This window comes from Bison bison, unplaced genomic scaffold (genome assembly GCF_000754665.1).
Source record: "Bison bison bison isolate TAMUID 2011002044 unplaced genomic scaffold, Bison_UMD1.0 scf7180017864144, whole genome shotgun sequence".
In the NCBI taxonomy this organism is placed as follows: domain Eukaryota; kingdom Metazoa; phylum Chordata; class Mammalia; order Artiodactyla; family Bovidae; genus Bison; species Bison bison.
The window spans coordinates 6,335,902-6,345,232 of NW_011494716.1; positions in this window are offsets into that span (position 1 = coordinate 6,335,902).

Here is a 9,331-nt window from a genome sequence, read left to right on the forward strand (position 1 = left end):
TCCTACAGGGTGACAGTCCCCATAATAAAGAATTATCCATCCCCTAATGTCAATAGTGCTGAGGCTGGGGAACGCTGACATCACCCCCTCACCCTGTAGGTGAGGGGGGTGCCTATAACAGAAACACAGGGAAAAAGGCTTGTTGAATAAATGGGTGGAGAGAGGAAGTCATTCCATCATGGCAGCGAGTGATGCTAATACTTGATACATGGGCACCTGTGAACAGCTTCTCCAGATCCTTGAAGGGTAGGGTAGGGCTGGCTCCCTGGAGGTGGCGCTGGTGTGGTTGTACAGGATCCCGGGCTCAGACGGGTCAGTTGAGCGCTATGCTAGCGCCATCTTGAAATTCTGAATAATTTTGGAGGGGCCTCCCTGGTGGTCCAGTGGCTAAGACTCTGAGCTCTCAGTGCATGGGCCCCATGTTTGATCCCCGCTCAGGGAACTAGATCCTGCATGTCACACTAAGTTCACATGCTCTCTCTCTCTCTTAATTCGCTAAGTTGTGTCTGACTCTTGTGACCCCATGGACTGTAGCCAGCCAGGCTCCTCTGTCCAGGAAATTCTCCAGGCAAGAATACTGGAGTGGGTTGCCAGTTCCTTTTCCAGGGGATCTTCCAGGCCCACTGCACTGTAGGCAGATTCTTTACCAACGGAGCTACAAGGGATTTCACATGCTACAACTAAAAAAAAAAAAGATTCCATATGCCAAAACTAGGACATAGCACAGCCAATTAAATAAATGTTTTTTGAAGAAAGGCCCTGCATTTTTGCTTTACACTGGTTCCTACAATTATGTGGTTGGTTCTGGGGTGTGTGTGAAGGAGGCTGTGATCAATGAAGCCTCTGAGAATGGGGTGGGAGCATTTGGGGAGAGTAGGGGAGGCGTGTAGCCCTCTCTCTGATGTCTCAGGTCGGGGACCAGCGCTTGAATTCCTGCCACAGGAGGACCTTCACCTGATCCTTCTCTCTCCCTGGCTTCCCCATCCCCAAAATGGAGCGAATGGTGCAACACAAACTTACAACCCCATCACCAGCTCCAGCAATGATCAGCATGTTTCCCATCTTACTTCATTTCCACCCCTTCCAAAGTTTCCCCCTCTCTATTATTTTGAAGTTAATCCCAGAATTATATCATTTCATGTATAAAGATTCCAGTGTGGATCTCTAAAAGGTAAGAACGCTGAAGAATACATAACCACTGTACCACGATCACATCGAAGCTGTTGATAATTCTTTAATATCCTCCCATATCCCGTCTGTGTCTGGGAACTAACTGCTTCCTCCTCCTCCATCGTCCTCCCACTTGCATCCACAAGCCCTGACATCCTGTCATCTCGAGACCCATCCAGAACCCATCCATTCTGCCCCTCCTCCGCGATCCCCATCCTTGCCCGTTCCAGGACCGTCTCGGATCCCGACGAGCGCGCGTTTCATGGTCTGGTCTCTGTCCACTCCTGGACCTCACCCCCTCCTGGCCTCTCTTCACCTGATTCCTCACCAGCCACGAAGTCTCTTTGCCGGTCCCCAAACGTGCCCCTGTTCCCGGAATTGTTTTCATCCAGGTATCTCCAGGGGCCCAGCCTCGACGTATCCAGATCTGTGGTTCTCAGGGAGACCCTCCCATCTGGCTTATCTAAACCATCTCTCCCACGACCCTGTCCCCTCCCCCAGCCTTCTCAGTAATCAGGCTGTGTCCTGTCCTGCCGTTGGCTCGTTTATTGCTTTTCTTTCCAACTAAAGCAAAAGCTGGATAAACCAGTTCATTGTGTGTCCACTGTATCTGGGACAGGCCCTCCAATACTCTCAATCCTCTATAAATATTTGCTAAGTGAACAGATTTACTGGGTGGATTCTTCTGCCTCTGATAGATGTAGCCATATAGACTTCCTACCAAATGAACAAGTAAGTCCCTCCTCCATCCAATTCTGGAAAATCTAATCAAGAATCAGCCAGGTCTGGAAGGCATTCTTTTTTTTTTTTTCTCCCACATTAAAAAAATTTCGTTAAATTTATTATTTATTTATTTGGCTGCCAGAGGTCTTCGTTGTGGCATGCTGAATCTTTAGTTATGGTGTGAGAAGTCTCAGCTGTGACATGTGGGGTCTAGCTCCCTGACAGGGATGGAACCCAGGCCCCCTGCATTCGGAACAAGGAGTCTTAGCCACTGGACCACCAGGGAAGTCCCCGCAAATTTTTAAAATTTATTTATTTTTGGCCGCAGTGAATCTTAGTTTCAGCATGTGGGATCTTTCTTTGTGGTGCACGGGCTTAGCTGGCCCATGGCACGTGGGATCTTAATTCCCCGACCAGGGACTGAACCTACATCCGTCGCACTGGAAGGTGAACTCTTAACTACTGGGCCAGCAGAGAAGTCCCTGGAAAGCATCGGATGGTTGTTAAGGACATGGCAGAGGCTTTCTCCCAAAGTGGGGCTGGGAAGGCGCCAGGAAGGTCCTACTTCTGGTTACCCTTCTCACCTGCTCAGCATACCTTGAGCCTGTCTCCCATCTTTCAAGGTAAACCAGGCTGGGGAATCCTGGTCTCTCCCCAGAAACTGCCCACCCCACCATCCACTCCAGGACCACAGGGAGGAAGGAAAAACTGGAGAGAACACTCTTCCAAAGGTGCATGAGCTGTGACTGGAACCCCGAGGCACTCAGGTGTGGGCAGCTCTGTGCATGAGGGCTAATAAGATGGGGCTTTGAGGAGCCCAGTATCTCTGGGGCAATCTGTTGATGGTGCAATTGCCTGAACTCTCCCCTTGGACACTGGTCCAGGGCACCCACACAGGGATGCCAGTATCCCAGAGGCTGCTTCTCTAAGGGACTGAACATTGAGGATGCCAGGCAGGACTTGGAGTTCCTGCCTCTTTTGAACGCCGGCTTCAGAGACCTGGGTTTGATCCCTGGGTCAGGAAGATTCCCCGGAGAAGGGAAAGGCCAGTATTGTGCCCTGGAGAATTCCATGGACTGTATAGTCCATGGGGTCGCAATGAGTCAGACACGACTGAGCGGCTTTCACTTTCACTTTTCCTTTCAAGCAAACACAGGAGACTAATTATTCAGTTCTATTGAGACCTCCTGGAAGGGCTCAGACACCTCGTTAATTGGAGCTCAACAAGACCGGACCTGGAGGTTGGAACAAAAATAGCTTCGTGCAGGTTAAAAGGAAACATTGGCTTTGGCGTCAGGAATTCAGACCTCAACGTTGTGGGGGGTGTTCGGGAGAGTCGGAGGCATGACTGTGTGTGTCCTGGGCTGTATGTGTCCACACCCATTTGAAGCAATGGGTGTGTCACACCTGCAGATCGTGACAACGAGATGATGTTAACTCACATTCTATATGAGTTTCCCTGGGCTGCTGCGGCAGATGACCAGAGATGACGTGACTTAAAGCAACAGAAATTTATTTTCTCTCTGTTCTGGAGTTTGGAAGTCTGAAATAAGGGGTCGGCAGGGCCATGCTCCCTCTCAAGCCTCTAAATGAGAATCCGTCCCTTTTCCTTTATTCCTATTAGCTTGTGGACCCATCACTCGCTCCCATCTCTGCTTCTGTTGTCACGTGGCATCTATCCCTGTGTGTTGGTGTGTGTGTCCAAATTTCTTTCTTAAAAGGAGGCCAGTATTGGATAATTGGGACTTCCTTGGTAGCTCAGCTGGTAAAGACTCTGCCTGCAAGGCAGGAGACCCTGGTTCTATTCCTGTGTCAGGAAGATCCCCTGGAGAAGGGATAGGCTACCCACTCCAGTATTCTTGGGCTTCCCTGGTGGCTCAGCTGGTAAAGAATTCACTGCAGTGTGGGAGACCTGGGTTCAGTCCCTGTGTTGGGAAGATCCCCTGGAGAAGAGAAAGGCCACCCAGTCCAGTATTCTGGTCTGGAGAATTCCATGGACTGTATAGATGATGGGGTCGCAAAGAGCCGGACACGACTGAGCGACTCACTTTCACTTTCATTGGATAATTATAAATACAGTTAAATCATATGACCTAATGACCTCACCTGCTTACATCTGCAACTTCTCTATTTCTAAATAGAGTCACATTGCAGGTACTGGGGGTTAGGGCTTTAATGTATCTTTTGGGGGGACAAGATTCAACCCATGACACGTGCATCCCACAAGTATCCCCTGAGGACCTACTGTGCCACATAATAATGTGAAGAGGGCAACCTCACCCATCTTCTGGCATGCTGTGTACTTGGTGCATTTGTGTGCATTAAGACACGGGCTCAAGTTCATCCTTTTATTTTTATTTTTTAAATTTCCTCTTTGCTGTGCCATGTGGGCTTTCTGAGAATAGCGGCTACTCTTTGTTGCGGTGCTTGGGCTTCTCATTGCTGTGGCTTCTCTTGTTGCAGACCATGGGGTCTAGAATGCGCAGGCTCGGTAGTTGTGGCTCCTGGGCTCAGTTGTCCCAAAGTGTGTGGGATCTTAGTTCCCGGACCAGGGATCTAACTGGCATCCCTTGCATCGGAAGGTGGATTCTTAACCACTGGACCACCAGGGAAGTCCCAAGCTCATCCTTTTAAAGAAGAGCAGAATCACCCGTGATTCCCCCTAAGGGTTATACTAATGGAATCCATCCCACCTTAGGGTTCAGGTCCCAAGATGCTAGAGTCTCGACATTGGAGACAGACTACTTCACTGGCAGACTCTTAGGAGGATCTAGTGGTTGCTTGATGATCTTCCCATATGGGGAGTCAAAGTAGGGTTCTGGACTAAACTGTGGAGAGAGGCAGCCTTTTCTAGAAACTCTCTATTTCCCAATCAGAGTCAGCTTCCAGGATCCCCCCCACTATTCCATGTCCCTCCCCATGCAAAGGTTATTTTGGTGGGGGTGGGAGGCTCTGTGCATGGTGGGGATATTGAGGGGACAGCCTACCCTGCTCCATTATGGCCACCTGCACAGCCCATGTTGAATTCTGTTACTTTCAGCCTTCCTTGGACGATTTGTTCAACATTGGCTCAAGAGACATTAGAACTTCTTATTGTTTAGTTGCTCAGTCGTGTCCAACTCTGTGATCCCATGGACTGCAGCACGCCAGGCTTCCCTGTCCTTCACTATCTCCTGGTGTTTGTTCACACATCCACTGAGTCGATGATGCCATCCACCCATCTCATCCTCTGTAGCCCCCCTTCTCCTCCTGCCTTCAACATTTCCCAGCATCAGGGTCTTTTCTAATGAGTTGGCTCCTCACATCAGGTGGCCAAAGTATTGGAGCTTCAGCATCGGTCCTTCCAATGAATACTCAGGGTTAATTTCCTTTAGGAATTCTGTTACTTTCTGCTTATCGCTGGACCATTCATTCAACATGGGCTCAGGAAATGTTGGAGCTTCTGCTCTCTGCCGTATGCTTGGAAGCCAAATGGGGACTGAGACAGTGAACACAACAGACCAAGTCCCTGGTTTTATGCAGTGGATGTTATACGGAGACACGAACAATGAACCAGAGAATAAATGAGCCCCCACTGTCGGCTGCGAGCATCTCTTTTCCTTCTAAGAGGTCTGACATTCCAGTAGCCCATGATCTTCGGCCCTGTGCTGTCTGTCCCTGAGAAGGGAAAAACGTCCAGGCCTCCTACCCACACCCCTTTGTGGAGCTTGGGCTGTCTGTGTCGCAGCCACATACATCAGAGCCAAAGAGAGCCATTAGGCAGGGGTCCTGTTTTCAAAGTCACCTTTTCTTGAAACTCCTAGCAACCAGTTGGGAGCAGAGAACTAAGGATGAACATTTTCTTCTGCCCTCTCTAATTTCACCGTCGATTCTCTTTTCATACCGGAACTTGGTGTGATTAATAAAGCTGTGACTGAAGAATAGATAGAAGCAGGGGTTGGAGTGGGGGATATAGAAACACCAAAACGTGGGTTCATGTTCACTGTGCACCTATCAGGGCTGAGGCTGGGGGAGCGGGGTGAAGCCCTTGCCTTGGGTGCAAAATTTAAGGAGAGGTGCCACCAAACTTAGCAGTTGAGAGAAATCATACTTCAGTGGAATATTTTGAAAATTATTATTGTTATTTTAAAAATAGCTTTATTTATTCATTTTTGGCTGTGCTGGGTCTTCATTGCTACACGGGCTTTCTCTAGTTGCAGAGGAGGGGAGTGTACAGGCTTTGCTAGTTGTGGCTCCCAGGCTCTAGAGGGCAAGCTCAGTAGTTCTGGTGCATGGGCTTAGTTCTGTGGCCTATGGGACATTCCCAGATCAGGGATTGAACCTGTGTTTCCTGCATTGGCAGGAAACCACTGAAACACTGAACCAACAGGGAAGCCATTTTTAACGATTAAAAATTTTTTATTTATTTATTTTTGGCTGCCCTGGGTCTTTGTTTGCTGCACGTGGACTCTCCCTAGTTGCGGGGTGCGGGGGCTACTCGTTAGCTGCGGGGAGCAGCTTTCTCATTGCATGGGTTCTCTTATTGTGGAGCCGGGGCTCTAGAGTGTGGGCTCAGTAGTTGTGGCACAAGGGTTTAGTTGCTCCACAGCATGTGGGATCTTCCAGAACCGGGGATCAAACCCGTGTCTCCTGCATTGGCAGGCGGATTCTTTACCACTGGACCACCAGGGAAGTCCCTAATGCAGTATTTCAGCGCATCGAAGTTCATGCAGAAAAATCCCAGATAAGCAAAATATCAAACCTTTGAGTGAGATCATATCAGCAAAGATCCTAGTTCAGGACTTGGCACCTGGTAGGTATCTGAGAAATCAAACACAAGAAGGGAAATGGGAAATAATAATGCTAAAACTTTCTGGTGTTCTTTTAAGGACTTTGCATGTGTTATTTCATGTAATCCTCCCAACAACTCCTATGAGCTGGGTTTCTTGATGCCCATCTCATAGACAGGAAAATAAAGGAATACTCACATCCATGTAATGAGTTCGCTTCTCTGATATCTCAGTTGGTAAAGAATCTGCCTGCAGTGCAGAAGACCCTGGTTTAATCCCTGGGTCAGGAAGATCCCCCAGAGAAGGGATAGGCTACCCACTCCAGTATTCTTGGGCTTCCCTGGTGTCTCAGCTGGTAAAGAACCTGCCTACAATATGGGAGACCTGGGTTTGATCTCTGGATGGGAAGATTCCCTGGAGGAGGGAAAGGCTACCCACTCCAGTATTCTGGCCTAGAGAATTCCATAGACTGTATAGTCCATGGGGTAGAAAAGAGTCGGACACAACTGAGTGACATTTGCTTTCACATGTGATGCGTAGAGGGTGGAGCCAGAATGAAAACTCAGATTATGTGTTGCCAGCATCCACAGAAGTAACCACTCATGCCAGTGACTCTCACAGGGAATTAAAAGAAATCAATGTTTTCACTGTTTCTCTGAATCTTCATTTAGGATTAATCTGAACAGAAAAAGGCCAATGGGGATATTTCCCAATGTTAGTAAATACATAGAATTAAATAATACAAAGCATTTCTCTGGCTACATGATACGTGTTAAAAGTGGAGGAAGAAAACCCAGCTCCTCTCAGGTTTGACATCAGTCTAAAACGTGACACTATTGATTCGATTCAATGGGAGTCCCACGACAGCAGACATCAGGGAGGAAGACATTATCCCGTGAGAAGGAGGAGGAGGGGGAAATGGGAAACCATAATCAGTTTAACCTCCCTTGGCTGCTGAGTCCTGTGGGGAAGGGATCATCTCTCCTCCCCGACAGAGCCCACAGGTAAAGGGTCCGCCTGGGGAAGCAGCCCCTGGAGGGAGGCTGGAAAATGGATTTGTCAGTTCCAGTAAATCTCTGTGAATAACAGCAGAGAATCATTTGGATTGAAAAACTGCATTATGGCTTTTTCAAAAAGTAGAGAGTCCTCTGTGCAGTTTCAGCTTAAATGTGGCATCCCTCTTTCTATCACAGTGCCCTGTGTATTTTCTCCATAGGCCAATTGGTTATTATTACTTTATTTTATTTCTTCACTTGCTTGTTTATTGTCTATCTCTCCAACAAGCCTGTAAAGTGGTAATGTGCTAGCACCAGCAGTTCTTCCTGACCCCGTTTTTGGTGATGGGTAGCTTCAAACGCGGCTTCTCTAGTAGCTTAGCTGGTAAAGAATCTGCCTCCAAAGTGGGAGACCTTGATTCAATTCCTGAGTCAGGAAGTTCCCCCAGAGAAGGGATAGGCTATCCACCCCAGTATTCTTGGGCTTCCTTGGTGGCTCAGCGGGTAAAGGATCTGCCTGCAATGCAGGAGACCTGGGTTTGATCCCTGGATGGGAAGATCCCTGGAGGAGGGCAAAGCAATCCACTTCAGTATTCTCGCCTGGAGAATCCCCATGGACAGAGGAGCCTGGTGGGCTACAGTCCATGGGGTCACAAAGAGTCGGACACAACTGAGTGACTAAGCACAGCACAGCTTCAAACGGCCACAGTGGGAGTATTTACACCACGGGAATTGGCAAAGGCTACAGGTAAGGCTCCCCTCACCCCACCATGTGGAGACCTGGGTTTGATCCCTGGGCTGGGAAGATCCCCTGGAGAAGGAAATGGCAACCCACTCCAGTACTCTTGCCTGGAAAATTCCATGGATGGAGGTGACTGGTAGACTACAGTCAATGGGATCTCAGAGTCGTACCTGACTAAGCAACTTCATTTCACCCCACCATATGACTAGGTTCCTTGAGGATGGCCATCGTGTCCATCGTGTTTTGACTTCTGGGTCCTGCTCTGCCACGGGCTCAGGGCTAGGCACACAGTTGGTGCTTGCTAAGGACCCAAATCAAGTGGCTTGAAATGGTCTCAGCAGGAGAATTTACACCACTGAAATTGGCAAACTGACAGATGGCTGTTGTTGTTTGGCTTTTTGAAGAAATTGTTTCGATGCAAGTCTGTCGTGTTGATTCAGTCACTACCTTGTATCAGATCACAGGGCATCCCAGATGGAACCATCACAGTCTCCTACCCTCTAGAGGCTCACAGCAGGGTTTGGGGTAGGGGGTAGGCTTTGGGAGAAGACTCATGGACCAGTGGCCAAGCCAGTGCTCAGGGGTGCGGGGGACAAAGTAATGGGTTAGAGTATATCCCTGCTGAGGGATTAGAACCACCTAGGGGTCAGTTTCTCTGTCTGAGCATCATGGCACCAGCCAGAAGTGGACACAGCCAAGCTCTGGAGGACATGGACTCCCAGTCCAATCTCACTGAGCTGTGAGACAGGCACCTTACCTGTCTGTGTTCCAGTGTGCTCATGTGGTAAGATAGAAATAATAATACTTGTCCACAGGTGTTGTTTAGAAGGATAACTTAAATAACACATGTGAACACAGTAGACCCTGAACGGACTTCCCAGGTGGCACTAGCGGTAAAGAACCCACCTGCCAAGGCATGAGATGTAAGAGAC